Consider the following 5576-nt stretch of genomic DNA (forward strand, 5'->3'; position numbering starts at 1 on the left):
GGGTCCCCACCTCGTCATAGAGGGGAGGAGTGAGTCAGCCCCACTCAACAACCACGAACAAGGGGTTGGACTTGCAGAGGGTGTGGAGAGAAACATCGAGGAGGTTCGCGAAGGTTGAGGGGCGGGGCCTATATAACCCGCAGGCAGGGGCGTTTCCCAAAAGGGAGATGAGCTTTGACAGAGAGACGAGAAGAAGTCCAGGGTTGAACTGCAGCTCGAGCCACCGAAACTGCACTCACTGCAGCTCGAGCCACCGAAACTGCACTTACTGCAGCTGGAGCCACCGAAACTGCAGCCACAGCAGCGTGAGGCCTGGACAGCAGTTTGGAGCAGGGCGCGAAGGAGCGGCGGCTGCCGACGAGTCGATCGGCTGCAGGACGAGTTGGACCTCCCTATCCCGCCAGCCATCCATCTCCGCCCAGTCCTATCATCATTCCCCGCGTGAGTCTGTCCTTGTTTGTTCTGTCCCTGGGTTAATTAAGACTGTAGGTAAGCTATCGTTGCACTGTGTATCTAATATCTTCTGTAAATAAACGTGACTGCTTTCTTCTTGATTATATGTGTAAATAATAAATCCAATTACTCTTCTGGACGTCTTCTCGTCTTAATCCTTTTCCTCTTTGTATTCGGTCGCTTTAGAGTTTTCCATATTGAGCAGCCGCGGTGCGATACGGCCAACGTTTGGGTGGAATCGGGTTCTAGTCGGGGAATAACTGTTTCGGTTCGCGGTAATACCACCGCTCGGTCAAAATAACATCTTTAACCGCGTCCCGTAACAATATATTAAATTTTTGCTTTAATATATTTACAGTTTTAATTTAATTTACAATTTAATTGTTTACAAGTTTAACTTTTAATTAAATGTAATTATTGTTCCTGATTTTCTAAACACTTGAGTTATAATCCAGCATTGCTTACAGGATTATTTAAGCCATTAACATGCGGTTGATTTTAGAATTTGGTCAATAACGTCTCCGTTCACGAGAGCAGTGTGATACGGTTTCATTGGCTGTCCAGCTTTTCCCACCCCCACTTTGCATATACCCCGCCCACTTTGCATATAAGGGGATGTTGAGATGATTTTATCACTCTTGAGGAAGATTAACGGAGGCGTGTGGCTTCACATGTTGTTAATCGAAACGTTGAGTCATTGTTTGTTCAACTAAAGGTTGGAGATCTTACCATGGAGTCATATATATATATATATATATATATATATATATATATAATATATATATATATATATGTATGTATGTATGTATATATATATATATATATATATATATATATATATATATATATATATATATATATATATATATATATATATATATATATATATATATAAATATATATATGTATATATATATACACTGTAACCCCGATATAACGAACTGCTCGGGAGACATAAAAAAAAGTTCGTTATTTTGAAGTGTTCGCAATACTGAATAACATATGAATCACCATACTATCACACCTATTCATATGCAAAACAACAAACTCTTTGTATTGTTCATTCATGTACATTTTATTGTTCGATTGTACGAATAAAAAACTTTAAAAAGCATTGCTGTTGTGTCATTGTTTAAAAGTTCATGTATAAATAAAATGTTCAAGTACATGTAATATTCACCGAATGTTCAATTTACTGCGTGAAGAAACTGGTAATCTTGGATTGTTTACTCTTGGAGGTGGCGTTTTCTTTGCGTGCATAAGATAATAGCTGACGGAGCTGTAAAACTTTAATGCTGTCAACTGGTTGCCCTTCAAACCAGGAAAGTGCTGTTTCAAGTCCGGCAATTACATCAGATGTTGCTGGAACTTCTTGTGGTTCATTGGTGTCATCAGAGTCACTTTCGATGTCACACTGCAGTGTCATTTCACGAACGGAGGCGATAATTTCTTCATCGGTCATCGAACTGGTCACGGGAATGTCTTCATCGACGTCCACCCATAATCTTGGAAGATTATCCAAATCTTCGTCATTAACCTCAGCAATTTGAAGTGTTCGTAATACTGCTTTCTCACCAACACTGAGACGATCAATGATACGGAGCTTGTCTTCAACTGACAAGATCTTGCGTTTACGGGACGGTGTAGCCATATTGATTTGCCTTACGTTAAACAATAGAATCTCAATAAATATGCGGGGGACAGGAAGTTCGTTCGTTATAGCCGGAAGTTCGTAATACTGGTGTTCGTTATAGCGGGGTTCCAGTGTATATATATATATATATATACATATATATATATATATATATATATCTATATATAGACACACAGAAGATATATATATATATGTCGGTCAGTAAGTTTGTTGTTTTACAAACCTCTGTTATAAGCTGAAGTATAAACTTGTTATTTGAAGTTATTTGAGAAGTTCGCTTCGCCACTATACTTCAAATGAGAATGCACGCTTCATTTCCTTGCCAGCAGCAAGTCTGTTAAAACCTCACGGTCGCTTTGAAACATGTTTTACGAGCCGCGGCCAGGATTTTTTTTTTTTTTTTTTGTTTGTTTGTATACTGAATCGAGGCTCGTGAAAGAGTTAACATTTATTTCACAAACAAATCAACCAGACAAACAAAATATACAAAAAGAGGGAGCGGAAGACAAGATGGGGAGAGAAGGAGAGGCACACAACCACAACATTTGAGAGCAGGGAGAAGTGTGGGAGGGAGAGGGCTTGGGGGCAGGAGGCGTGGGAAGGCGGGGGGGGGGGGGGGGGGAGGTATACAATGCAGGCAAGGTGTGAACTGTAACCTCTATACGTGGGATTCATGAGTTTTGTATACACAGACCTTTCCCTGGTAAGACTATTATAATCATTAATTGTATTTCGTATGGCAGAATGCTTGATGGTGGAAGCAGAATTTACTGCCCTGGATTAAGTCTAAATTGAGAATGCTCGCTGAAAGTGGATCCAAAGGTGAATCTAAAGGCCTGGGACTCCTCATGCACACTTTATGGTCCCTTTGTAAATCGAAATGTAAACTCCCTCACGTGAATTACAGCTTTTGGTCATCCTGGAGTTTTGAAAGGACATCTGGCCCACGAGATAACAAATTCTTTCATAACTCCCCCGAGGCAACAGGAACGGACGTCGGTGGGGGAAATTAGCCCATTTAGGGATGCTGGTGGGAGGACCGTTAACCCAGTTTCCTTTGTTCGAGCTCAGTTTCAGCGGAGATCTTCTGATTAAGTATTCGTATATAAACTGGACTTGAGCCCGCTTACTCGGTAGGAGGGCTGGCGTGGCACGCCGTCCGTTCGTGCTGTATATTGCCGGCCCTGCTCCACAGCTGTGAACTTGGTGAATTAATAAACGCTTGTCAATCTTTCCTTGTGGTGAATACCTGAGTTCCCTGGTGACTACCTGAGCTCCCTCCCGACATTAATGGTACCAGGAGTGGGGTGAAAGCAGTGAGAAGAGGAGAGGAGTGGACCCTGAACGACGGAGGGAGGTCGCCTGGGGCCGGCCGGCACTCTGATTTGTTTTAAGGTGAGCATTTTTTATCAAAGGGTTAATCTCCAAATTCGAACCTCCCTCTCTCGGGCGGGCTCTGTCCGCTCCCTCGTCGTCTGTCCTGCCTGCACTTCGAACGAAATTGTAAGTAAAAGCTGTTTTTGCTTCAGAATGACAAGTGATTGTTAATCCACCAGGATAACGTTAAGAATAGATCTATCAAAGGGTAACACTAAGGGTAACATTACAATTAGCAAGGAGAGGGGGAAAAGTGAGGTCGGACAGCCATAGGCTGCACCGGTGACCGAGAACTTTCCAGGAAGGACCAGCCCAGAGACAAGATGGGGTATGCCATTGCATGCCAGGGAAAGAATGGGCTGTGCTAACATAGAAGACCCAAGGAACATGGCCAGGAAAAAGGAAATGCACAGGTACCAGTTAGACTTGACAAGAGGGTAGTGGCAACTACGATGTCGAGCCAGGAAGCTCTCGACAAAGCTCTAGACAAGAGGGCAGGAAAGGTGCTGAAACTTTAGGGGCAGAGGAAGCAAGTAGCAGAAATCCAGGTAGAAACAAACCAGGACCAGGTGAACAAGAGAAAATAAATAGGCTCACAGCAAGGGGCCAGGTAAGCACAGGTAGGAAGGAGTGAAAGTGGTTTTTGAAATATTGAAAATTGAAGCTACAAGGACAGAGGACAATTAAGTAAACAGTTAAGCAAGTAAATCAGTGGTTGATGCCGCTGGTCCAGGATCCGGACCAAGACCCCACGGTAGGGGAGGTAGTTACCAGGCCTCTACCCCCTTCCCCCCCCCCAAGACCTGGGCTCTGTCCCCGGGCTCCAGGCAACACCCCCCCCCCCTGCCCAACCCTTTCCACCCCCAACCCACCCTGTCCACCCATCCCAAAATCCCTTTTTCCTTGAATGGAGTGCGACGTAATATGAATGAATGGGGATTGTTGCACAAGATGTTGAACAAGATCGTACAAGGGGACGCGTGTGCATGAATCTACGCTGTACTGTACGTGGTTAGTGACAAGTTGGTCGGATATAAGGAAACACATGAAATGCGAGCCGGTTTGTCAGACACGTGGTATGGAGGAATGCATGAGGAAACGCATGATTCGAAATACGTTGCATAGGGAGACATGGGAGTTTCAGTTGGAGGTGCATGGTTGCAGTCGATCTGATGTTCGCGCGACGCCTGAGAGACTCACTGGTATACGAATGAATGTATATAGGGATATTAATACTTGTATCTCATATTTGACTTTAAATCGAATTTTTGTTATTAACGTGTGTATTTGTGTTCATTGTCATTGTGTGTGTGTTATTGAATGCGGATGTGTGTCCTTAACGTGTGTATCTGGCCGATTTATTTGTCTGTATGACATATGCAAAGTAGATGGGTTTCGGTGTGAAGTTTTGTAAATTGTCTGCTCGACGTGCGGGAATCCAGGCCGGGAATGTCGATTTTAGCGTCTATCCGAGGGTCCTGGTGATGTTCGTTTGAGTCTGGATTTTCATTTGTTTGGGACAAGAGGTGAATTAATGGTTTGGCGGTTTTATTGTCGGTGTGGTGCGAGCCTGTGGGTCCTGCCGTGCGGCTCCGTGGAATTTGCATTTGGGCTGGAGCCGAGCGAGCCGCGAGTCACGTATGCGCTGTATGGGGGCCCTCGGTTCGGGGCGGTTGTTGTTGTGGTGGCTGTTGGGTGGATTGGTCGGGTGCCGCCACTAATTGGCTGCTGTCTTGGAGTCGTGGACTTTGTGTTCCATCTTCATGGAGTTTGGAATTTGTTGAATTAAATTCAGAATACGGAATTTGCTCAGAATGCCGGTGATAACCTGCCTACTCTCAAAGGATGTGCCCCGCACGGTGGGAGGACCGTGAATGGTTGACAAAGGGTTCCTTGAATTGCCTGCAGGAATTAGGCAATTAACGATTATATTGTGTATTGGCAACTTGTGTATTGTATGTGTTGATTGTATGAGTATATCCCCGAGGCAGCTCACCTCTAGGAGGATGTTATGTCACGTGGGATGTCATTGATTGCATTTCGGGTTAGAGGTGAGAGCAAGTGCTCCGCATTTCAATTGAAGATCGTCGGA

The sequence above is a fragment of the Myxine glutinosa genome, chromosome 13 (assembly GCF_964187855.1).
Source record: "Myxine glutinosa chromosome 13, kmMyxGlut1.1, whole genome shotgun sequence".
Classification (NCBI taxonomy): Eukaryota; Metazoa; Chordata; class Myxini; order Myxiniformes; family Myxinidae; genus Myxine; species Myxine glutinosa.